The 26320-nt window shown below is 48.3% G+C and overlaps 1 pseudogene; it reads left to right on the top strand.

The window, feature by feature from the left end:
- LOC132317614 (hydrocephalus-inducing protein homolog) overlaps window positions 1-26320 on the top strand; it is a 70300-nt pseudogene that overhangs the window by 11220 nt on the left and 32760 nt on the right.

Here is a 26320-nt window from a genome sequence, read left to right on the forward strand (position 1 = left end):
ATGAATGGCAAGAGGCGGCTTTCTCTCTCAAAGGTCACGGTTGTCTCTGCGAGGCCAAATCCTTGTTGCTTTAGCCTTGCCTTTGCACACCTGGAGAAGTGCCTTCCCCAGGCGCTGCTGTGCAGGCAGTCCCAGTGCCCCTCACTGGCAATGGAGCTGGGAAGGCTGCCTGTGCTTGCTTTTGGGGGGATTGATTCCTTGGGCTCTTATTTACATTGCCGTTGATCCATTCCTTAGCAATGACAACAACTTGGAAATTGTTTGCTTTTACTTCTCTCAAATGGCTCCAGTTGTTGAAGTTTTCTTTTTTCTTTATCCCCCTGCTGATCTGAACTCCTGGGGTCCTCCTCTGTCTACCTGGCATCTGGAAGGGAGAGATAAGTCAATATGGCATGCCCAGACTTAATAAGGCACGCAGCTTTCAGTTGGATTTACAGTACCTTTGTTACGGTAGTGTGGCCAAAATAACAAAAAAAAAGGAAATGTCATTCTTCATTTGCTAATGCAGTTTCTGAGGATCTAAACAGTCCAGGACTCAGTGAAGTACCCAGCTAATAGGTGCTTTAAATTCACATGGGCTGCCCATAGCTTTTGTTTTAGAGGGCTTAGGCTGCAAGAGTGAGTACAAAATTGCTAATTGGGAAGGACTTGCTGAAGATGAAATGTGTTCCTGAAATGTGATCTTCAACTCTGTAGGTCATTTGCTGTAGTTCCCTTCCTGGTATTTTACCTTCCAAATATGAGAAGCAAAAGCCCTTCTGCAATATCCAGTGTGAATATTTGAGATGTCTGGAAAAAAGGGTCCTTTATTTTTTTTCCATCTTGGATGTGACAGCATCTGTTAGTGCAACCTTAAACCCCAGCTGAGCAGGCAGTTGGTAGGCACTGGGTGTTAGCTGTTGTGCTAAAGGCGTAGCTCTGTGTCTGTGCCTCGTCTGGCTGCCGTAAGTCCCTTGCAGGCTTGGAGAGGATGGGTATGGGAGCAAGAAATCCTAAGGGCAGAGGAATGCGAATCGGTCTGGTTGAGGGGGTTTGCTGCTGTGTGCAAATCCTAAATTGTCTGCTTGCTGCTTCAACAACTATAAAAATATCAAACGAGATAAAAGCACTGAGGAAAAAAGATCAGGACAGCAAGTGAGTGATAAGAGGCAGAGCTTTTATCAACTGGTCACTAAGAGCTGCTGGAGGTAATGGCTCCTGGCCCTACTAAGCAGTTTTACCACTGATTTCAGCAGGGGCAAGGTGCTACTTCCAGCACAGGGATGCCACACCGTAGATCTGGAGATGGGTCTGCTGCTCAACCCTACAGCAGAATGATTTTGGTGATTTGATTCACCTTCCTTCTGCTAAATGCCAGACAGCTGCAGGGGGGGGACTGTCTGGGGACTGTCTGTCTCTTTTCTGAGCAAGCCAATGACTGGGAATAGCAGAGCTGAGTTTGCTCTGGTCGGGATGTCTGAGTGTCTCCCATTTGCAGCTCCTGATACCACCTGCCTCAGGTAGGCATGCTAACAAGGTAGAAAGTCACTTAGTCTAGAGACTGTACAAAAGAGAGGTGATGAAGACATCAGCCATGCAGCAGAGAGGAAGCAAAGCTGTTTCCTGCCTCCCCTGAGGCTAGGAGGAGGTGTAAAGGGAAATTGAGATTAGACAGAGGAAGAGCTCTCTTTAAGCCTAGGGCAGAGCTGGAACAGGCTGTTGAGGGCAGGGGTGGAGTTGTTGGTGCTTTTAAGTACTTGTGAAACATCTCTCAAGAATGGTTTGGGTACAGAGCTGAGCCAGTTCTGGGGTGGGGAGATGGATCAGATAACCTGTTACGGGTGTGTCCCCCCAGCCTTGTCCCTATAATGCAATGGGAAGGGGTGGGAAATGCCCAGGTACCCTACACTCAGCTGACATAAAACAATTCTCGTGGTGTCCAGCTTGTTAAGTATTTCACCAGAGACTGCCTCTTGATCATGCATGTGGCCAAGTCCTCCTGAAAATGTACCTGAGCATCCCCTGCCAAGCTTCAAGGAGGTCACTGCATTGCTGGGATTGGAGTTGGCCCTGTGGCGCAGCTGGGTTCTTAGTGGTGCCTTTCATAGTGTGCAGTGGTGATCAAGGCAGGTTCTTGTTACTGCTGTAATCCTATACATGAAATGACTCTATTTTGGTGCCTCAGAATCAAAGTACCAGATGGTTTTGCCTGGTTCTGCCAGCTTGCTGGGAAAGCAGGTGACTCAATGGGATTGTTTCTTCTTTGCAAGTTAACAGCCCTGTTCAAGTCCTGCTCCTGGACTGAAAGGTCATTAAAGCAAAAAGGACTATTACATTATTGAATGCTCCTGTTAGAGTCCTAGCAAAGAGCAGTTTTCCTTCTGCCACGGGGATGGCACTAAATGAACTGTGCTGGGATTGTTTCTTTCCCTGCAGGATTACTTCCACCAGCTCACCTGCATGACGGAAAGGGAAAAGTTTATTGTGCCGATCCGGGCTATAGGTGCCCGAGCCATCCTGGACTTCCCTGACCAGCTGAACTTCGGTGTCTGTCCAGTCAAGTCCAGCACCCAGAAAACTCTGCTGGTTCGCAACATCGGGAACCGGGAGGCCCGCTACCGCATCAGCACTCAGAGGTAAAGGAACTCAACATCTTGCTTGTGCAAAATACTGTTGCGTGATAATAGATTTGGTAAGCAGTAACAAAAAGGAACCAGAGCATCTGAACTGCTGTATTGCAGCCATAGCTGGAACTGGGCAGGACATGTGGGTCTGGCAGTTGCTTACAGTGTTTTAAGCATGATACAACCTTCCATAAAACTCGGCAAGCTGCAGGGAAGTTTCATACTGCAGTGGTGTCTCCAGCACAGCGTCTCACAAGACCAATTCTGTTAGTTTGAAAGAACAAGTAAAGGAAGGCAACCTGACCGCCCTTGGGCTGTATGGGATAGTGCGTGGCAGATGACAGCTCTAGGAGCTCAGTTCGTGTAGACCAAATGCAGTGTTAGGAAATGGCCAGCTATGAGGTGGTGGAAGAGACATTTAAGAGTTTATCAGCAGCTGTGTCTATATTGGCAAGTAATTCTGAGCAATTGGAGATCAGTAGATGAAAGCTGAGGGTACTGAGGCCCTGACAGTAACACTGTGTGGTCCAGGAACTTTGTTTTCTGGTAGGTTTGGTCTGGTCCCTGGGAGCAAATATTCTTACGTAGAATGAGCTCTTAAGTGGAGACGAGCAGACACGGGCTTCAAGACTGCACTACAGCCCCCAAGCAGAATGCTACTGAGGGCACAGGCAAAAGATGCAGCAACTCTGTGGTGCAGGGGTTGGGGGCATTTTCTCCTAGAGCTTTATCTCTCCTAGGTTTCCTGGAGAGTGCTAGAATGTTAGTAGCTAGCTTGCAACCTGCTGATGGTAAGTACCTTCTGAAACGGTTGCATACCACTCTCAGCCAAATACACCCGTGCTCTGGGAGGCCACAAGGACAGGGTATTCCGGTGGTCCTCTATCAAATGCCTGATGTGAATGGTGTTGCGGTCAGCCTGTGCTGTTCCTTTTGGTCTCAGAAGGCAGTCACCGGTTTTGGGGTTTGCTGAATTGGAGAGGGTAATGCGTTTTTGACACCGCATCTGCAAGGAAACCAGTTCAGTTGGTTGATAATGAGCTGAGGGTTGTTTGGTCCCAGAGGTCTTGGTGTAGGAGCTGAGGTCAAGAATGCAGCAAAGACCCGCTGTCTGACTTGGTGCACCTGAGTAGCCTCAATTTCTTCCCCACGAAAGCAGGGCTCGAAAGAAGACTTCTTACTCTTCTCCTGTGAAACGTGAGGGTCCAAGAGGAGCTTCCACCAAAGCCTGGCAAAGCTATTTAAGCAGGCTTCCAGGATGCTATTTCAGCAGGCTGCTGCTTATCGCTGTGGAGAATACATAGGCAGGAACTTGCAAATCGGTGTACAGTTTTCCTCGGGGCTGTCCAGATCTAGTTGTCACCACCAAACTAAATACCCAGTAAAGTCAGGCATCTTTTTGCAGTGTCCTTGCCAACTGCTCTATTGAGTGCAATTTCATCAGCTGTCACTACTCATGTGAGCAAAGTTCAGCTGGCGCATGGCTCCAGTTGTTCTCATTATTTTGGTGTGCGCATTGCGTTCTCTAATCGTGGTAAAACTCTCCAGAATGTGGTTTTAAGGTGACAAATTGACCACCAGCAAAGCACTAAACCCAGTAACTTTTGTTTTCTAAGTGTGGCTGTACAAGAGCCATGAAGCGCAGCTGCCGTTCTTCAGAAGCATGTTTTACCTGACTTAGCCCTAAGCATTAAAGCATCGAGTTTTGTTTCTATCAGCCAAGAGCTGTTTACCTGGTGACAAATCATAACTGCTCATATTAAATCCAAAGTACGCCAACACATTTTCATAATTATTTCCAAGACATTGCACAGACTTTGTCTGGTGGGCCAGGCAAACAGTTACTGAGCTTGGAGTACAACCCGGCGTCCCAGATTGCATTGCTTGTGAACAGAGAGAAAACCTCCTGTTAAACTCGCCTTGATATGCTCCTGTTAATGGCGCTTCATTTCGCTAGGGATTTAATTGTTCAGGCTGTAAATGGGATACTCCTTTTGCGTCTTGTTTCCATGCTGTGGTATCACTCCAGTCTGCATTTGCATTCAGATTTTTCCTGTTCTTTTCTTCTCAGAGCAGCTTTCATTGAAATGCTGATAAAACTTGCCCTTTCTTAGGCTAAACCAGGATGCTTTCAAGGTAAAAAAAAAGAATTCTGCAAATTAAACCATAACTAGTCTCGGGTCTTCAAAAAGACTTTTATTCTCTGTCTGATTTCTAGGCTGTGATCTCATTGAACAGGTATTGCCTTGACATTTGCATCTCTTGAGGTGAGGTTTCTAGGTGGCAGGAAAAGACAGATTCCTGAGGAAATCAGTGTCAAGTTGTGCATGCGAATAGCTGTTCCTATCTCTGTGCTCTTCCAAAAGCATTCTCTGATCGTATTGCTAGCAGTTGGACTCCTGAGGCTCAGTGCAGAGAACTGGATGCAGAGCGTGGGGAAGATGAGGTAATTTTATACCGTAGGATCTTCTGAGGGCTGGATCTCTGCAGAAGTGGGAGTCAGTAGCTCTGTTTCTTATCCTGTATATTGTGTTTTTCTTCTGCTGACTATGGTTTGTTTACTCCTTGCTTGCGCAAGTGAGCTGAAGGGAACTAGACTGCCAAAGGAATACAGTCCCTAAATCTCCCGCAATAGTCCTGATAGCTCTCTTTGCCTTGCAGCCCTTTCTCTGTCGATCCCTCCGTCGGGACTCTTGGGATTGGTGACACCATGCAAGTGACAGTGGAGTTTCACCCACTGAAGACTGGGCACCATTCCAGGTCCCTGATAGTTCACTACGACACAGGTAAGTGCTGGGCGCTGCGTGGTGCACGCTCTCTGTGTCCTTCAAAGCAGAGCCCTTTCGAAGCACAATAATGTTAAGCTTGCTTTGCAGACAACTTCTAAAAGCTTTTCTTCCAAAAGCTCTGCATGTTTCAGTGCTTAGAAGTGAGCAGATAAGGGGCAGAGGCTGAGCCTGTCCTTGTTCTGTATGTCCTGTGCGCTGGTCCCTCGCTGGGGGACCCTGGTGTCAGCATGGTCTTCTACACCCAGCACCTCCTCGTGACAGTCTTCTGCCATCATTCCCCGTTGTCCCAGCCACCTCAATTCCCTGTCCAGGTGTACCTGCCCTGCCCCAGCTTTATCTCAAATAAAAGTGAAAAATAGTTGGTGTTGAGGGGGTTGTTAAAGTAGATCCCCTCAAACGCATGAGATTTTGGAATCCAGTTTTTCTGGGAGTTGCTGAGTGGAGGAGGGAGAAACCTTGATTCTCCATTGCAGCGTGCATATGCACACATGAAGTTTTAGTCCATGACAACGCTATGTTTGAAGCATAACGTGGGGAACACGTCTCTGTCAGACTCTCTCCAGTGCCTGCTGTCTCTTACACACCTCTGTGCCATGTACTGCTTCTCCATCGTCTTGCCACAGACCTTTTTTTCCGTGTTGCCCTTTACCCATCTACAGCCCATGCTTCACAACATCAGGACTAAAGTAGCCAGGACTTGAGGGCTCTTGGGATTTGGCAGGAAGTGCTCAGTGTCTCCTGAGATAGGTGTAAAATGTATGCTAGGGTACGAGAAGCCAAGATCAGGCCACAGAAATACCGTCAGCTTTATAAGTCACTTTAAGAGTAAATGGGGAAAACTCAAGAAAAAGGTGCGACATGTTAAAATGCTTCTGTCAGCCTTGGTTCAGCAGAGGTATCTCATGATGCTGAACGACACGCTTTCTCTGTTGCATGTATGCATTTGGTGTGCGTTTTCTCTTGCTTGAAAGAGAGGTTTGTTTTGTCCCTGTTGCTGACTGTTGGTCCTGGGAAGCGTGATGTCCTAATCCAGGTGATAGCATGATGCTTTAGCCCAGCAGTGAACATTTTAGTTGTCTCGAGTTTGTAGGAGTTATAAAAATGCTCCTGTATCTTCCAAATGCTCTTTGTGGCTTTATGAGTTGTCACAGCTTTGTTCAGTATTTGTCAGTTAATGACATATTCCCAGAGAATGGTTTATTCTCACTCTGAGAAGCTCATGGGATGGGTAACGCTTTCTTGAAAGAACTACTGAAATTTCGGAGAGAGAAGCACAAAAAAGTGCCTCATTTGTATGCATCTAGAGAATCTATAGGATAAAATTCCGAGGGCTAGATCTTTCTTTGACTCTTGTTCTTACTGAAAAAGAGTACTGGAAAAGTACTACTTTTTCCCTGAAAAAGTACTAGTACTTTTGTGTAATTTCTGACTAATAAGATTATTTCAGGCCCTCAGGTTCCTGTTTTGTGACAAATCATGACAAGTCTTTCCTTATTCACATTTCCCGGGCCACTTGTGCATTTACAAACCTCTTCCATCTATCTCCCATATGGATTCCTCAACCGAGAAATCTGTTCAGTCTTCATATAGAAGCTGCTCCATACTTTTAATTGTACTTTCTGCCCTTCTCTATTAATTTCAAACGCTTCAGCTAGTTTTTTGAGATCAGAACTATACCCAATACTTCAAGACCCACATGGCCATGGGTTTAGACAGTGAGGTGACAGTTTTCATGGTGTTTATTTTGTAGTAGTTTGTCTTGATTGTTGTGGAGGATTAGCTTGTGTTTCCATAAACCTGAGTTGTGCATGCTTGAAGCACTGTGCCTATCTCCCATTTCTTGGGTCCTGGCTCATCTGCTTGCCAATGTATGCCGAGGTTTCAGCGCAGGGGAAAGATAATGCTTATAAAGCATGGCCGTCTCTGTAACTCTTCTGAAGTTCAGTTATTTTTTTATGCTAAATTGTCCATTATGGGAGGCAGATTGTCCAGTCATTGGAAACATTGCTGGTGTTCTCCCAATGTAACTCAGCTCTGGCCACAAATCCCTGCCACTCCAGACTCCCTTAAGAGCAAAGAAATTGAGGATTGTACAGGCATGAAGGCTGAATTCTCCATGTGCAGACATGAATGACTGACTGTAGAGATCTACTGTTTTAAGGGCGAGTCTTGCCTCATTCCCCAACCCAGCTCCCAGAATGAATGTGATTCTGCTGCATTGCCTGGCTTAGGATTTAAGGAGTCCATCCAGCTCTCCCCTTGTGTTGTTGCATGGTAGCCTTTTAAAGGCAGGTCCATCCACTGGCTGCCTTGCTGTAATGCCTGCAGTGAGGAGAAGGCTCTGCCTTTGCAGAGGGATGCCCTCCAGGCCATGGCCGGGCTGCTGCACTTGTCAGTTGGGGCTGGCTCTGAGGCTTTAAGCACCACTCCCTAGAAATGCCATTTCTGGAGAGCATGTCTGATGTTTGCTGTTTGCATCTCACCTGGGAAACACTCACCCACAACAGGAAGAGTGGGCTTGGTAGTGAAGTTTGAGCTCAGTTGACTCCCAGAGGTTCCATAGTTGGGAAGAATGAAGGTTTGAAAGCTCTGGAAATGAGGAAGCCTTTGGTGGGAGTCTGTTCTGGAGGGTGCGATGCTGGCAGGTACCCCAGCAAGACTCTGGTCATTAATCAGTTGATGTGCACAGCCAGGGGCTCGCTCCTCTTCAGCTTGGTCTGAGTTGGAAAGCAAAGATGCCCTCGCTTTGGTTGTTGAACAGCTTGGGAATATTCAGCGTAGACTTGTGCCCTTGGGCACAGGCAACAGGATCCAGGCTGGAAAAACGGGCTTGCAGGTCTGCAATGGGCAGGTTGGTGTGGGCTGTGCCCCACCAGTCTCGTTTTGACCTATCTTCACAAACCCACAGCAAGTGAGGGCACTGCTTCTACAACACAGTGAAGTTCTTTTCTGCATGCCATCCTGCGGTGGGCTGTCACTTCACTTGTTCCTCTGAACCTCCCTTTTCTGCCCACATGCCCCCAGGCATCTTTGCTTGCCAGCAACAAGGGATCCTCAGGAGAGACCCACCACTGGTGGTGTGCCTGCAGGAGACCCTGGTCAAGCTATGACTGTGGTGGGACTCCTCAGAGTCACCTGAATGACTTTGATGTAGAATTCCCTGTGACCTGAGTGGGATGGCAACCCAAAGGGCACCTGGGCGCGTCTGAAAAATCTCACTGTAAATGCTGTCACCTTGGGGATAAACCTCTACAAACACACCCAGAAATTAGGTGCTTTAGATGGTGTCCAGGACATCCTCGTGCTGTACACATTTATCTATCAGGATGAGATAAATGTGCTGATCCGTGGAACTGCTAATACAGCTAAAAGCTGTAACGCTTTCTTCTGTTACCTGTGGTTTGCTCTCTTCCTGGTACTTCCATCAGCAAGTGAGGTGAGCAAAGACTGCCCTTTGCTTTGTTGCAGGTGAAGATATCCACACGAGCCTTTATGGAGCAGCTGGAGATGTCAACATCAGGCTAGACAGGAACTCCTTGGCAGTTGAGAAGACTTACCTCTCGCTGTCAAACCATGGATCCTTGGTCATCCACAATCGGAGTGAAATCGTAGCCCACTTCCAGTGGAAGGCTTTTGCTACGCAGGAAGAGGAGGATCAGCGGAAGCTGAGGTTCGTTTGAAAGATTCCTTTCTGTAAGATACGTTGCCCAAGGGTAAAACTGACGTGTGGCCTCAGAGGGGTGTTGGTGCTTTTGAATGGTTTAGGACAAGTAAACCATCCCCAGTGTCAGCGTATGTGTCACTGAGCTTCAGGGTAATGGAGCTCAGCACTTCCCATTCCAGTTCCACCCATACTCCAGCTGAGGATGATGTTTTGTAGAGGAAAGGTTGGTTGCAATGACTGGATAGCAAATTGGTGGTTTGTAGGAGCACAAACCACTGAGGTCCAGAGATCCCTACGCTACAGAGGGACCGTGAGGAAAGTGTCAGCACTCATTACCTGGGACATAATGTAGCTGCAGGTAACATAACTATTACGATAGTCACTGCAGGTTCTTCCGCTCCAGCTTTGATAAGATGGCAGGCTCCTTTCCCAGCAATGTGCAGGGTAGAGTGAAAGTTGAGGCCACCCTGCTGTAGGGTGTTAATTGCCTTGCGCTGCCCTGGTTTCCAGCACAAGGAGGTATTTGTGCCCTTCCTTCGAGGCTGGGGAGAGTTTGGAGGTGGAGGGTTCTGCAGGGAAGGTAGGGCAGCACAGGACCTGGAAGTGCATTTGGGCTTCAGCCCCCTGTGTCTTCATGGTGGCGAGAGATGGGGCAGGTTCTTGAAAGGGTGTCTTTGCTCAAGCTTTGAAATTCCCATTTCAGGCAGCAGAGAAACACTTGCAGCCCGGGGGGGTGAATTGGAAATGACACTTAAAATCTTGGGTGATTTAGGGAATCCTTGTGTGACTTTTCAGACTTGGATGGATGTAGGTATATAGGAGTTAGTGTGAACCCATAGCTGATCAGGAAACTGCCATAAAGTGGAGCACTTTCTAAGGGCCTCTGAGCAAATAAAGGGCAACGTAATTAGGTCAGAAATTCCTTGAAGGGCAAAACTAGTTTTCCACTGTTCTCTCTTTTTAATGGCACAGTGTGTGACTTCTGTGCAAGCTCAGCGTGTTGAAAGGAAACCTCCTGACCTTGTCTTGGTACTTCCCTGGCCCATTCCTTTACCATCTCTTCCCAGCTGCCTGTCTCAGCCTGGACCCTGAGTGATCCTGTTTCCTCTCAGAAGCAACCAGGTTTCCCCCCAGTAGACTTCAACCTGATTATTTTTTTTTCTTTTTTTTTTTCCAATTACATGTGATCTCGTGCCAATTTGTGTCTTAGAGTCTGAGCAGGACGTTTTGTTCTTCCTTACTTGGAAGTCTTAGGGATGGTCATAGCTCTAAGGCCACTGTCCTGCTGTCAGAGAAGCAGGGATCCCCTGTTGGAAGGCAGTATAGGGAACTGGGAGCAGGCATTGTTTGCTTATCCCCGCAGGTCCAAAAAGAAGGAAAAAGAGTGATGCTCGTAACCTGCAGCTGAACCCCAGGTGCTTCTCCCCTTGCCAGTGAAGCCCTGCAGTGGGTGCTCCTTGATCTTTATCTGCCTCCCCCGAGCAGCTCTATGGTGGGAAAAGGCAGTTGAGGTTGGTGGATTCTCCATCAGTTGTGGCAGTGGCTTTGAGCCGGGAGGCTCTCTTGAGGGCTGCTAGCTTTCCAAAACCTCTTCTTAACTTGTGAGTGTGGGGTAAAACTACCTGCCACGCCAGGGAGCAAGAAGTGGTCATCTGATCCATTTGGGACCCCATGGCTCAGGGTCAGCCCCTTGCTGAGCTGCTGCTGTTCCTCCCTGAGTGCGTTGCTGCCCCTGCACTTACCCGGCAGTCTCTGCAAATACGTTGCTTATTGAATTATCTGTTTGGTTTGTCTCTCCCCATGGCCGCAGGCTGTGTCGCAGGCTGCAGAGGCAGGAGGAGGACAAGACGGATTTCTTCCTCAAGGAGTGCGCGGTGGACCCCACTCTCCGAGAACGCCTTTCCCTTCTCTCCCGCACCTTCCAGAACCAGAGGGCAAAGGTGCAAGGAGACTCCATGCTTTTCTCAGATGATATCTTCACCATTGAGCCGATGGTAAGCTGTAGCTGAGAACCTCCCCTCCTCCTCCTCCTGCTCTTCCCTGAATGAGGTCACTTGGCAGATCCCTGCATCAGCTGCCTTGACGTGCCGAGAGAGAACGTCGGGTTTCTAGTGAGGCTGGGAGAGCTTGTTACAAAAACCACTTCTGAACTGCGGGCTCCTGACAGGCAGCGAGAGCCTGCCTAAAGCTGAGCTACTGCAAGGGCTATAAATAAGTGTTCTTAGAGTGTTCAGAGGTATCGATTATTATACATAAGGGCACACCTGATGCATACTGTATGGGGAGTAACAAAGGATATTAGAGCACTGTCAGTTCACATATTGACCTGACGAATGAAATGGTCCTCTGTGGAAAGGAGGCCAAATTCAGCCCAAGTTTAGTCACGGAAACACCAATCCCTTTGTATAACCTGGACTTACACCATGTCTGAATCTCCCTTCCAATGGCATCTGTGAGCCTGGACACAAGACTGGCAGGTTTAAACGGGCTTTTTGAGTTGTATGGCACATAGGTACAGAAAAATCTTTGCTTTTCTGTTTCTGCAAGCAAAACCCCATGTCCTTCAATCAACCAGAGCTCTGATTCTGAGTATTTGCATGGTCTGAGATGAAGAATGCCTGCTGTCTGAGCAGTGCAAAATCCCTTCTCATCTTGGAGTGAACCCTAGGATAAGCCCAACCTCTTCTTTTTTTAAAATAGGTGAAACTAATTTTTTTTTTTTTAACTAAGGAAGGGGATCATATTCTCTTCTTGGTTACTCGTTTAGCCCATCGAAGGCTGAGAGCCAGCAATGTCAGCACAACTGCAGTGTCACACCACTGTAGCTGACAGCAGCATGGTGTGACCAAGAGAGTGTGTCAGAGCAGTAGGAGTATTGTAGAGTGGGAGCTGATGAGCTGAGCCTGAAGGGCATCGTGCAATGCATTAGAGTTGATTTTGGAGTGTGTCCCAGGTTTTCTGCTTCATTACAGTTGGAGTATGACTCCAGAACTAGCTCAACCCCCCCTTGAGCTCCTGAAGTGCATTAAGGTGAGGTGCAGAAGTCTGGCTGCCCACAGTACTGTGTACTGGTACTCCATGTAATGATTTACAGACATGAAGTGTAGCCAGGTCCCTTTTCCTTAGACTGGCTGGTACCTCTGAAGAAATCCTGCTTGATTTGCTGGAGTTTGGTTGCCAGTTGCGTTGCTTCATTGTAGCCCTAATTTAACAAAATGCCTCTCCTGGGTGCCAGTAAAGGTAAGGGACTTGGACAGTTTTTTGCAGCTGCTTCCAGACTCTTTTATAAATTTTGTTGGCAAGTGTTACTTGCTCCTTGCTCTTCACTGATGCTCTAAATATAGGCTACAGGACTGTGGTTGAAAACAAGACATGTTAACGTTTAAAGATAAATGGTTTGCGGTCTGCTTCTGTTTTAGGAGGGAGATGTCTGGCCAAATTCTTCGGCTGAAATCAAGGTGATCTTTAAACCCCGAGAAGCCAGAGTGTATCAACAAGCGGTCTACTGTGAAATCTCAGGTACAGCTCCTTTCTCCTGCTTCTGTTACCGATGGTGAAGGCGAGACACAAATAGTCTTCCAGCCCCCTCGGTTCTCATGTAGTTGCTGGGAAGGGTGGGTGGTCAGCAGGTCAGGGCTGGCACATGCCTGCTGTCCCTGCGGTTTCCAGGTGATCTCCTGTCCAAGGCCAGCCCTCGCGATGCCTGGCTACAAGCTTGGATCACTGATCCCAGAACAACCAAGGCAGTGAAGGGATAAGCTTTCATGCCATGGGTTTGCCAGCATTTGCTCTGCTGCAAGGTGCCTGGAAAGGCCAAAGAATGACACAGCAGAACAGCTTTCGTGGACAAACACTAAGCCCCTATAGACCATATACTTCCAAGATGAATCTTTATTACACGGATGCATCATCAGATGCCTGAGGTAGCAGGAGCTGAGTTACAAATGTGCTCCCAGACCCTGGATCACTTCCCACTCCCCAGATGCTGTCAGACCTCAGGTGGCTGAGCCCTGCTGAGCACGGGGTGTCTGCAAAAGGACCACTTCTGGCCAGCATGTGCTTCTCTCCCTGCGTGGGAATTGTCACCTCGTGGCTCGGAGTCTATGGTGCATACGGGTAACGTTGCACAGGCCTTGGTGTACTCAGCAGGGTGAATGTCCTCCCTGGGAATCGGAATCGGAGTAGTCCGCTAGACAAGCTTTATGCCCATCCTGTCTTACAGAAGTGCTGTCAAGTCTTCTTCTGGGAGCGGTTACTGTTGATGTGCCTATGGCCGTTAGCAGGGAGCTTCGCCTTGCTTGGGCTCGTACTTCTCGGCTCTTGTGCTGTCGTCTCCGATTGCATCAGTCTAGATGGCAGATTTTTATCTTCAGTTCTGTTTTGTGAGCTTTGTGCCTTCACTGAATGGATTTCAAAGCTCATCTAAGTGTGTGGGAAGAAATTCAGAGGTCATGTTTTAAACTCAGCATTACATTTTCAGGGTGCAAACTGATTACTAAATTAGAAACCAGCCCAAGGGCATATGTCCTGAGGGATGAGAAGGGTCCCATATCTTCTCCTGGAGCATCTAGAGCTGGTCCCATCCATCGCAAAGTCAGGGACTAGCATTGAGGCAGGCTGGAAAATCCAGGGCAACAGAGGGAATTACTGTACTGAAACGGCAATCTCTCCCCAGGCCGAGAGACCAGGCTGCCCCTGCGCATCGAAGGCGAAGGCATAGGGCCCCGCCTCCGCTTCAGCTTTGACCAACTGGACATCGGGAAGGTTTTCATGGGATCAGCCCACAGCTATGAGGTGAGCAGGAGGGGTTCACAGGGGTTGGGCTGGATCCTCAAGGCTCCCGGGGCAACACTGAGACTCGTGGACCTGCAGGATTCCTGGCAACTCAGGCAGTTGTGAGCAGGGAATATTTGACATTCTAGTCAAGTTTGAGAGGTTTCAGAGAATCTGGATACTTTTGATGGGGTCTGAAAGGTGTATATTTTTGTGAAGCCCTAGTCCCTGCTTTTTGGCAATCTCCATTTGAGATCAGCTGGGAGGCTTCATGCAAAAAAAAACCCCTTGACACATGAAAGCAGCACTGGGTCAAAAAGATAACTATTCAGAGGCTTTTGTTTCAGCCCTAGATGCAAAGCGCATTTGTACTCTGGCTCTTAAAAAGCAGCTGGAACAAATTTACTGTGTTTGAACTCAAGTCCCTTGCAAACAGTTTTCAGTTAAGTGCATCCTACTGATTCCTGGGAGTGGGAGGAAAGCTGTCCAGCCTCCTGGCTCCGACCTGTCCCTAGGAAAGAAATTGGGAGTGCTTCCCCTCGCTGACGTGCCCCTCGCCACACTTCGGGCTTGGTGCACCTCTGGCTCTATGAAGAGCAAAGCATTTCTGGAAATGAAGCAAAGGAACTTTCTATGTATTTGCCTCCCCCCAATGGTGTCAAGTCTTCTGCAAAAAAAAAAAAGATAGAGCAAGTGAAAGAGGTAGAAGACGAGGCAATACATCATGCCAGACACTTTCAAAACCTTGACTGTGGCAGGGAAGGACACATTAAGGTGTTTTCTTACCGAAATAATTGTGCGCTGTGTGCATTTTTAATGCTGATACTTCATTGATTCTCTCTCTATCAATTTATGATTTTCATTACTTGAGAAAATGTGATTAAGTAGATGAAGCTGTTAGTGCTTTCCTAAGCAGCTAGACTGGAGGTAATCACAGAATCACTAAGGTTGGAAAAGACCTGTAAGATCATCAAGTCCAACCATAAATCCTCAGCTCAGTGTAGGATCCCTGAAGTGCAATTTGTAACTAAGGTGTAAAACACACAAGAGGAGAGAGTAGTGTTCAAGTTACCATTGTGGAGTTTGAATACATGCATATTTTCAGCAGCAGCTGCAAAGTTGAAAAACAAAGGATGTTTCTATGCTTCTGTCTCAGTTTCTCTGAGGTTTTGCAAGGACAAAAATTAGGGAAAAGAAATTCAAAGCAGATAGCTAAGTCCACAGAAATGGCAGGATTTCACCCTGCAGCAATCAGAAACTTTACAGCTTTGCTTTGGGTAGGTTTGTTGGTGACTGACAGTATACCGGTACTCACAGGCAGATGTGGGCATTTCTTGCCCAGCATGAAAAGAGATGAATTTCAACAAACGCTGCGGGATTGTATCACTTGTTCGAGGCAGTAGATCTCTCAAGCGTTCAACAAAATATGGCTTGGTTCTAAATTTGCAGTTTATTCCAATGATGGTAAAATCTTAGATGGTGGCTGTGTATATTTAGGAAAGAGAAATTCTTTGGAATAGATGGAGCTGCTATGCACCTCACGCTCATTCTTTCCTGGCATGTCTGTTGGAGCAAAGACTAAGAAAGTATCACCTTAAAGAAAAAAGAAGAGAAACCTAACTTCTATACTGTAGCAGAGTTGGGGAGTGCTTCTGAAGTTGGTTATAGTGCTGGCCTGAGGGGTCTTCTACATGCAATGAACTTGTTGGCTGCAATGGAAGCTGACCATGTTCTGCCCTTGGCAGGACCAGGCTCATTGGGAGCAGAAGCAGTTGTGTGATGATCCACTAGTAATGCTGCAACCGCCCTTCGTTGCTCTTAGGGACGGGTCTGAATCAACTCGCTGATGCTGAGCAGGTCCTCTGCACTGCAAGTCAGAGTGGACTGCTCTGTATCAGTAGAATAAACCCAGCGTGACTCTGTTTACATGAAGTTATCACTGCTTTGCATGTAAAAACACAAAGGCAGAACTTGTCCTGTTGCATATTCTTTGGCTTCTGCCAAGCAGCAGCACATGGCATCTTCTGTCTTTTTACAGATGTTACTTGTTTAATGGGAAAACCAGTCAGCCTTCTGTAAGAAAGGAAGATTCCTTATGTATTTCCATTTTGCTTTCTTGCTGCTGCAGGTGGTCCTGTTTAACAAAGGAGCCATCGATGCTTTCTTCCGGTTGGTCCCTCCAGCTACAGCTCTGGGCTCCTGCTTCACCTTTCTCCCCCAGGAGGGCACCATTTTGCCGGACGGGCTCCAGGTCATCCGGATCTCCTTCAGTTCCACTATCCTTGGGCAGTTCACAGAAGAATTCAAGTTCAGTGTGAATGGATCCCCTGAGCCTGTGACCTTGACTATCAGGTGAGGAGGGTTGTAGGAGCTTGGTGGGCACATCTGTAGCTCTCTCTGGGTAATCATCTCTCCCCTACCTCATTTTATGATGGAGCAGAGAAAAAAGGGGTTGTCTAAGGTCTTTGTCTTGGCTCAGATCCTAGCATCCCCCCACTAAGAACCAAGGCTTTTTAACCTTGACTCCAGTTTGAACCTTGCAATTGCAGCAGCCAAGAAAGCGTAATTGTCCGCGAGAGGAAATCATAGAATGCTTTGGGTTGGAAGGGACTTTTAAAGGTCATCTAGTCCAACCCCCCCTGCAGTGAGCAGGGACATCTTCAAGTAGACCAGGTTGTTCAGAGCCCTGTCCAGCCTGACCTTGAATGTTTCCAGGGATGGGGCATCTACCACCTCCCTGGACAGCCTGTGCCAGTGCCTCACCACCGTCATTGTAAAATATTTCTTCCTTCTATCTAGTCTAAATCTACCCTCTTTCAGTTTAAAGCCATTACCCCTTGTCCTATCGCTACAGGCCCTGCTAAGAAGTCTGTCCCCATCTTTCTTATAAGCCCCCTTTAAGTATTGAAAGGCCGCAAGGAGGTCTCCCTGGAGCCTTCTCTTCTCCAGGCTGACCAACCCCAACTCTCTCAGCCTTTCTTCATGGGAGAGGTGTTCCATCGCTCTGATAGTTTTCGTGTCCCTCCTCTGGACCCGCCTCAACAGGTCCATCTCTTTCCTGTGCTGAGGACTCCAGAGCTGGACGCAGTACTGCAGGTGGGGTCTCACCAGAGCCGAGTAGAGGGGCAGAATCACCTCCCTTGAGCTGCTGGCCACCTATGACCATGCCTCCTCTGCTCTCAATACCCAGTTTAACTTTCAAAGTCTTGGGTTCCTCTGGGAAGCAGCTTTGCCTTCATGGTTGAGCCAGGGTGGCTCTGTGACTTTCTAGGACACTGTTTGCCCAGAATTTGGCAGCAGCAGGTTCCTTTTGTGACCCTTTGACATCTCTGTGTGAGGACCGTGGGGCTTTAAGTGACTACCCGTGCTGGAAAAAAGTTTGACTGGAGGCTGTACAGGAAAGGTGTGGAGATGCCTGCTGCCCTGTCCAGGTGCCCAGGAGCTGAAGTGACTCCTTGCTACAGGTAGCTCATTCCCCCTTGGGCCATGGCAGACAGTGTGATGGTATCAGCTTTGGGCAGTAGATGGTCTGGGATGTCCCACCGAACACCCAGCAAGGCCAAGAGGGCTTTGGAGAGGGGCTAGCCTGGGTGATTCTGCAGCCAGAAGCAGTGTTTTTAAAATCCTCTGTTAACATTCCATACAAAATGGGTAGCAGCATCATCAACATCATCTCTCATGCTAATGCGTTGGGACAAGCTGTCCTCCCGGCTCTTGTGCAGTGAGTGCTACGGTACCTCCTTTCTGCAGCCAGAAATGTGCTGATGCAGGAGACGGGAAGCTCTGCAGCAAGTACTGTCACAAGGACTTGGGCATCATCCCCTGGGCTGGTGCCATTGCAAAAGATAATCCTCACCGAGCAAGAGGGGAGAAGGGGAAAAAAAAAAAGCTGATGAAAGGAGAGGCAAAGCTCATTTCTCAGGACCACAGCAGCATGCGAACTTGTCCCAGCAAGTCTTAAGCATGAGCTGCTGGGATCATGTGGTGTAGGCAGGGAAGCTGATGCTGGGTGCTCTGGAGCTTTGGGACTGGTTGAAGTGGTCCTTTTTTCCCCACTGGTGCCCTGGCTGCCAGTGCCCAGCATGTCCTCCCCTTCTCTGTGGCCGCTCTGCCCTGTTCTGCCAGCACGGCCCTGAGCTCGGTGCAGACCTTATGTCTCAGTGAAAGAGGATTGCTGGTCCTTTTTTATTTATTTCTTCCCCATCCTTGTATTCCTCCTTTCTAGGTGGTGGCTCCTATGCAGCCCATCTGAGGGTACCCCAGCATGCCCACCTGCTCTGGTACAGCTGTCCCTCAGCAGTAATTCCTATTGCAGTCCACTCTGCTCTGAGATGTCATCTGCCTCCTTGATTTCTGCCTTGCCTTAGTTTCAAGGATCCCTATCCAGTCCTTATCTTTCATTCTCCAGCCCCACAGCTTAAGCTGTTTGTTTTCAAAGGCCTTTGAGATGTCCACCCACCAGGTCAAGCTGAGCCTCCCTCGTCGGGAAGTTTTAAGCACTGGATTTAGTCCTCCATGGAGAAAAACTCCCAGCTCTTTTGAATGGAGGCGAGCTGGCTGGTGGGACACTGGGCTACAAAGGAAGGAAGGAATGGGGATGAGTGTTCAAGTGGTTCCTCTCCCACCTTGTGTTATCCTTCGTGCTCTGCAAGGACCCTGATCTCCCTTCACAAGTGCATTATTTAATGCTACTGTAAAATGCGGTAGTTGCCAAAACCACTGCCTTTTCCCCCATTTTTTTGCGAGCTGTACTGTTATGAGCTGTGGTGCACAGAGCTCTGGGTTGGCTCCTTGCTCGAGCCTTCTGGGCAGTCATTCAGGTTTAACTTCCCTGAGCACAGATACGGTGCACTCAGCAGAAATGGCAGTCATTTCTCCGCTTGCCTGGCAAGGCTCATCCTTGGCAGTTTTCCAGTGTGATCCCCAGTCATGGTTGGTTTGGAGGTAGTTTTCCATCGTCTTGTGGCAAGTGCTGTGATGGAAAGCATGCCTGCTCCCTTTGCTCTGTCCAAAGCAAGGTGTTAGGGCTTGGGCGGTTAGGTCTGATTATGTGAGGTCCTTGGAGAGGGAACTTCATCATCATCATCAGGGATTTGCTTCCTGAATTAGTCTCAGGAACTGCTTCAGCTCCAAGAATCGAGAATTAGTATTGGATTGAAACTCCTGAAAGTCAGTTTTTGAGTGCTTTTTAACTATGCAATCAGAAGATGCCCAAACCATAGGTGATTCTTCTTGGGAAGGAACCTAACCTTGCAAGGTCCTGAATGCTTGTTTCTTTGGTGTTTAGAAAGGGATGCTGGAAATGGGATACCACGGATGAACGCAGGTCCCTCCTGCGGGATGCTTGAGTCTGGTCATGTGCCAAACAGAGCCAGTGGCAGTCCTGTGACTAAAACTAGAAGGCAGCGTTCACTGTGGTCCTTGATTTTTAACTAAGAGGCAGAGCTGGCATTGATTGGCATCAACCATGAAATAAGTTAATGGCTGTTGTGAAGCTCTAAGTGCTGATTTCAGGGGATTTTGGTGAGTTTTGGAGTTTGGAGCCTGGCTGCTGAATTTAAGGACAGGTGAGGAGGTGTGATGGGTTCAGGACACGCGTGTTCGGTGGTTGGAGACATGTGTTGCTCTTGGATGTGTCAGCTGGTGCACTGGTGACAAGCTGATCCTTTTCCCCAAGATTCAGCTGTCCGCTGTGTAGAACTGTTGCTGCTCTTGTTGTGGCCAGTGGGTGTCTGGGAGCTCCCCTGGCTTCATGCCTCCAAATCCTGCATGCCTCATGATTGCATGGATCAAGATGATCTGAGGACAAGATGTTCATATACTCCATGGGAACACCAGTTCCAGCAAAGAAATACCAAAGCAGAGAACCTGCAGCTGGAAAAGCTAGTACAATGGGTCCACTTTTGCGTGGAGACCTCTGTGTCATCATGTTACAGATGGGGAAACTGAGGCACGGAGCCATCACTTGTTCAGGGTCCTTCATCAGGTCAGCAGCAACTTGGGGGCATACCCTGCCTGACGTGGTGCCCTAAGGCACATCAGCAGCTATCAGCTGCTGACCACTTTGCTTTGGCTGTCTCCTGTCCACATGGATGCTGTGCTGAGCAGAAAGGGGATGGGTTGATTTGAAACCTGCTGTGGTTCTGAGACCAGCTTTTATCCCTTCGAGCAGTAACGAAAGCCGAACACTTTGCATTTCTCTTTAACCAAACCAATGCCTCCTCTGCCTGTCTTTGTCGTCACAGGGGCTGTGTCATCGGACCGACTTTTCATTTCAATGTACCTTCCCTCCGCTTCGGTGACGTCTCCTTTGGTGAGTGTGCCCTGGGCTTGGAGCATAGGTTGAGAGGTCTGTGCATTACCAAAACAGAGCACCTGAACAGAAGAGCACCAGTCACTTGTGTTCCTCCGTAGCAGCCTTCGAGGTGTGAAAACCAGGGCTGCTGGTGGCTTAGGCAGTGTTGTGCCATCATGAGGTCAGATAGGACCAAAGGAACAGAAAGTCAGTGCTTTCTGGTGTCCCTCATAGTCTGTTCAGCCCCAACCTTCCAATGCTTGGCAGCAGAATGGCTGTGAAAGTCCTTGTGCCAGAAGGGCCCAGGGGATGGGACTGCAGGAGAAGGGAGTTGAAGCCACATGCTAGCCTGTAGCTGCTCTGGGTGAATGTGCGTGTTGCAAGGCAAGGGCACCATTTCCCCACCTGGCCTTTAGTGTGAGATGTTGATTAGTGCTGTGAGGTCACCTCATTCTCACCTCCCAGGTAATATGCCCAAGCAATAGCTTGGCATCAGGCACTGATATCCTCTGAGATCTGGGCTCCTTCTCCTTCCCTGCCAAAAGCCCAGGTCTGCTGATGGAGCCGGTGGCTGAGCATCCAGAGCGTCTCCATTGAAATGCAGATTCTGGTTCTCTATCTCTGTCTCACAAAAGGCTTTTTACTGAGATGTTCTAAAATTGAATTGTGAAATCAATTGTGATTGAAGGGCCATTATCATTCTGCACCCAGGATGCCTCTGTGTTTTCATGCTGTTCATGGACTTTCTAAGAAAACTCATTACCTTTCCTGAGCTGCTTCCTCCCCTCCCTACATCACCACTCTGCCACTTCTTTATTTCCTTTTGAATAAATAAAACCAGAAACACACCAGGCAGAAATATGGTTATGTAATAGGAGCTTCATCCTACTTAATCTGATTTCATTAATAAGGCCTTTTGAGCTGAAGGCAGCTACTGTATTTTTGCTTCTTTTAGCTCTGCTGCTGACTGTTGTCTGCATCTGGGGACTTTGGTCTCCTTTGGGATTGTGAAGACTGTGTTTGTTCTTTCTGTGCGCTCCCTGCCTCCCTGCTGGAGTAGTTGCTGGAGGTGGGCAGTGGTCACTGTTGATGGGCATGGATGAACTACCTGCTGTCTGCTGTTGCTTTTGCTCCCCATCTGTATTCAAGTAACTCTTGGTAAGCAGGCCATGGGAGATGTCTCCTTCTCACAGAGCTGGCCAGCCAAGCCAGATATCCACTCCAGAGCAGGTTGTGGGCTGATGTCCTGTCTCTGCAGCACATCCCCACCAGGTGTGGTTGTATAACTGCTTTTCCATTATGGAAGGCAGGTATCCAAGCTAAAGTGATGTAAACCCTTGCGGGCAGTAACCAAAGCCAGTGTGCAGCATGGATGTGATGTCTCCATTTGTTAGGTAAGCTGAGACACGGTTCCTGCTAATTTCTAAGCAAGCATCAGGCTTGCCTCCTGTGAAGTGGGCTGCAGGTTGTCACGAGCTGACTCTGATTGCCCCAAAATAGGAGATGCCTTGAGGATGCTGCCTAGAGAAACTGCATTAGAGTGCTTTGCATTGTGCTGTAGTAGCCAATTGCATCCATCCTTTCTTTTACTGGAGCTTCTCCTCGATGACAATACACTGCTTTTATATATTGAAAACTGTGGGAGCGTTTGTGGATTTAAGAGAGAATGTTACAGACTGAATTTTCAGAATCAATGTTCTGTCTGGATGTACGCTCATAAGTGAGAAATAATTGATGCTGGTTTTGGGGCATGTGAGAGCGCTCCTCAGGTAAAGAGAGACAAAATTCTGGTGTTCGGCATCGCTAAGAGTGGGCATTGCCAAGAAAGCAATCTCTGTGATCAGCATAAAAGGGAGCTTAAGTGACGATGAATTCCTTGCTTAGTTTCTCAGTTAGCTGTGATTCAGATTGAAAAGAGCTAAACTCCAGGCACAGTTTTATCATAACAGGATATTCACACCAGGACTCAGGGGGATAATTGGGGCGTAAATTCATATTTGTGTCTTTTTCCTAGGTTTCCCTCGCACCTTGTCGTGTTGCCTCACTAACACCTCCTTGGTGCCCATGACCTTCAACCTTCGCATTCCTGGGGACGGCTCGGGAGAGCCCAGTGTTACCAGTTTTGTTCATATGTCGGACAACACTCACTCCTACTGGAGAAGGGGAGCCCAAGGTCTTGTGAAGCCAACCGAATTTACCGTAACGCCGTGCAGAGGGACCATCCGCTCCCAGGGGGTCATGGATATCGAGGTATGGGAAGAGTCCGGCCATACGTGCTTCAGCAGGTGGAGCTGAAGCTTCACTGATGTATGAGAGGGCTTTAGTGCTGCTAGCATAACGCGAGTGTCGTGGTTTAACCCCAGCTGGCAACCAAGCACCACACAGCCGCTCGCTCACTCCCCCCAGGTGGGATGGGGGAGAGAATCGGAAAAGTAAAAGTGAGAAAGCTCGTGGGTTGAGATAAAGACAGTTTAATAGGTAAAGCAAAAGCCGCACACGCAAGCAAAGCAAAAGAAGGAATTCATTCACCACTTCCCATCGGCAGGCAGGTGTTCAGCCATCTCCAGGAAAGCAGGGCTCCATCACGCGTAACGGTTACTTGGGAAGACAAACGCCATTACTCCGAATGTCCCCCCCCTTCCTTCTTCTTCCCCCAGCTTTATATGCTGAGCATGACGTCATATGGTATGGAATATCCCTTTGGTCAGTTGGGGTCAGCTGTCCCAGCTGTGTCCCCTCCCAACTTCTTGTGCACCCCCAGCCTACTCGCTGGTGGTGAGAAGCAGAAAAGGCCTTGACTCTGTGTAAGCACTGCTCAGCAGTAACTAAAACATCCCTGCTTTATCAACACTGTTTCCAGCACAAATCCAAAACACAGCCCCATACTAGCTGCTATGAAGAAAGTTACCTCTACCCCAGCCAAAACCAGCACAGCGAGTAAGATATATGCATTAGTGTTAGGCTTTTGTTGGCTGGGTTACTCTGGGACGTTTCAGAAGGAGCACCGTTTTGTTTCCAGAATCCTAAGCGGAAGGTCTTGTACCGTATAGTCAGGTACAGAAGCCACTCCTGTGTTTTTGAGAGCTGCTTAGAGCGATCTCTTGGATTTAAAGTGGGCAGAGGAAGGATGAGGACAGAAGGTGGCTGTTAAAAAGAGAGATGTCATTGGATAAAGCAGTTTGCCTTTCTTCCCAGTCTAATTTCTCCTGTCCTGTTGAGCAGGAGGAGCTGTATTCACTGCAGCGATCTCCAAGGGGGACTGAAAAAGCTCTGGCAGCCGTGAACTGCACAGCATCTGCTGGGCCACGTTTTGCTCTCAGCTTCCCCCTGTAAAGCTGAACTCATTCTGTTCAAGTCAGCAGATGTCCTCTGGATTTATGCTATTCTAGTCGAGATTACAAACTGGTCCCTTAATTTTAATACAGTGGTGAGTAGAGCATTAGTCTAATTGTGCTTTAATTTACCTTGCATATACCTTGGTAACTGCACGGTGTATTTAACAAAGCAAATCTTGTCAGAAGACTTTTATTATTCACAGAGCCTGTGCTCTGTACATGGACCAGCAGAAGAATTAGGGCAAAACCCTGCCTTTCCTTACTGTGGAAGGAGAACCGGAGGACACCACACATGGACGATGGCTTTTGGGAGCGATAAAGTATTTGATGGTCTTCCCTTCCACCAGGTCACCCTGTGTTCCAACACCGTGAAGAGATATGAGCTGGCACTGGTGGTGGACGTGGATGGTGTTGGCAAGGAGGTGTTGGCATTGCCTCTCACAGCCAGGTATCCCCGCTTCGCTTGCAGCTCATCGTCTGTCCTCGTGCACCCACCACCAGCACACTGCCTTGCACGCGGTTTTCTGGCTCCATCTCCAAACAAGAAGCGTTGCTTAATGAGCTAGTTCTACCCAGCTAGCTAGGAGAACAGCAGTGCTTTGAAAGCAGCCCACGTTGAGAAGCACCTGTGCTCAACGGACAGGCATGGGGCTGAGCCTTTTTCTAAAGGGAACAGTAATTATATTCATGTTTGGCCTGGCTTTTGGTGCTTGAGGTGTAAGAAATTTCCAAAGGGCTGCCTCTCCTTCTTCCTGCAAGTGGTGGACTTGTGCTGGGTTGCGACCAAAATGCAACATTCGTTTGGGATGCAGCGATCAGCCTGCTGAAAGCTGGTGTCTGGTTCAGTTAACAAAGGCATGTGCAAATGGGGAAGGGGCTTGTGTCAGGACTGGTGAGGGAAAGTAGAGGCAAGATCTTAGGATGGGGAAAATAGTCCTTGATGTGGAAGGTGAGCTCAGGTTTCTCTGCTTTCCTCTGGTTCTTCTGAGACGTAATGTTCTCAGATTTAAGTCAAAAGCTGTTCTTGCTGCAGCCAGATTCGATGCTGTTGTGCTGCAGTGGGTGTCAGTTTAATTGCAAGAGGGAGAGTCGTCCAGTCAGTGCCTGGGCTGCAATTCCGTAAAAGAAGTGCAAATGGGAGCAGACAGTGTATGGACCTGTGAGGGTCAAGGAGCAAGGTGGCTACAGAAGTGGGGAAAGGGTGACCAGCCACTGTGTGAGGCAGGTGGTGGCTTGTGCCCTCTGTTGCTGGGGTAAATGGCTGAGTTTTCAGGCAGGGCAAAAGCAGTATGGGAGAGGAGGGAGTAATTTTTATTGAGATTCTGGGGTCTTGTGTTCCCTGAGGCTTGGTGAGCCCTGGTCATGGGTGGGAAGGCTCCCCTGGAGCTCATGCCTTGCTAGGAGCGTCAGGAGGGTGCAAGGTGTCTTTGCAAGCCTCCTGGGGCAAAGGTGCCCATCAGACAGCTCTGGGACAGGGCACGGTGCTCTGCCTGGGCACTTGGCAGCCCCTACAATGCTGAGACTCAGGGTTTGCTCCTCCTTTACAAGAGGTTGTTGTATAAAAAGAAATTAAAGGCAATTTATTGCTGTAGGGGTATTAAACGTCCATTTGACAGTGACATGTGTTATGCTCCATTTCATGCTATTTGGGGAGTAAACAAATTCTACATTCTCTCAGTATCTCCAATTCCCTTTTGATCATCTCTTTGCCTAGATGCGTCGTTCCTCAGCTGCGAGTGCTCAACCCGGTCGTGACATTTGGACGGTGCTTTCTAAAGTACCCGTATCGGCAGATGCTGACCCTTGAGAACAACAGCAATCTCCCAGGCTGCTACACAGTTCTTCCTCAGGTTTGGCATTGCATCCACCTCCTTTCCTCAAATGTTGTCAAGGGGTATATTAGGAAAAAAGGAGTTTTGGAGAAGACCTTGCTGGTTTATATTCAAACCTAAAGGTTTGCAGAGAACAGGAACCTACCTGAATAGAAACTTTAGAAAGCAGTTAAATAGGAACCTGCCTGAATAGAAACTTTAGGAAGCAGTTCATAGTGTAGTCTTTGGGGTGCTTTCACGTAGGAGAACTTAGAGGGTCATGAAAGGCTGCTGCAAGGAGGCTGCCAGCACAGGAGCAGGTGTTTGTGCATGCAGCAGCTCTTGGACCCCCTCAGGATGGTAAGCCTATACTAGTCTTGCATCTGTTTTTGTGCCTTTCTGCTTTCTTCTAGGGATTTTTAAAAATGTGTGTGAATTGTCAGTGTAGATGTCAAGGAGTTCAGAGTGACCTTTGAGGAAGCTTTAAAGTTGGTTTTGATTCTGTGCCTTATAGGAACACAAGAAGGATGCTTCTGTGTGGTACTCCAGCCCCATGCCATGCGGGATTATCCAGCCTCGCAGCTTGGTGGAGATCCCGGTTACACTGGAAGCCCAGGTGACGGGAGAGCAGGACACAGTGGCTCGTGTCGCGGTGTTTGGGAGCGAAGGATCCCCGCTGGTGAGTGCTAGGGGAGATGTGTGCCTTTGTGCGACTCATCTTGGTGGGGCATAAAGCATACAGGGATTCTTCCTCGGAAAACAAGAACTTGTAATATATGGCTGGCGTGGACAAGGAAAGAAGGGATCCGTGGCATGAGCCGTGGCTCATGCCCAGAGAAGAGGAGGGATGGTATTCTCTTAGGTGGTAATCTAAGTGTCTGACACAGCATTTCATTATGGGTATGTGAGATGGGATAACAAGCCCAGTCTAAAATGCAGCACGATCCCTGCCTCTCCTACTCTGCTGTATTATTAGACGAGCAGCAACCGCTGCTTCATTAGGACTTTTGCTCAGGAGCGCACAGGGACTTCCCTGAATCCTGCTAAAGC

The sequence above is a fragment of the Gavia stellata genome, chromosome 10, assembly GCF_030936135.1.
Source record: "Gavia stellata isolate bGavSte3 chromosome 10, bGavSte3.hap2, whole genome shotgun sequence".
In the NCBI taxonomy this organism is placed as follows: Eukaryota; Metazoa; Chordata; class Aves; order Gaviiformes; family Gaviidae; genus Gavia; species Gavia stellata.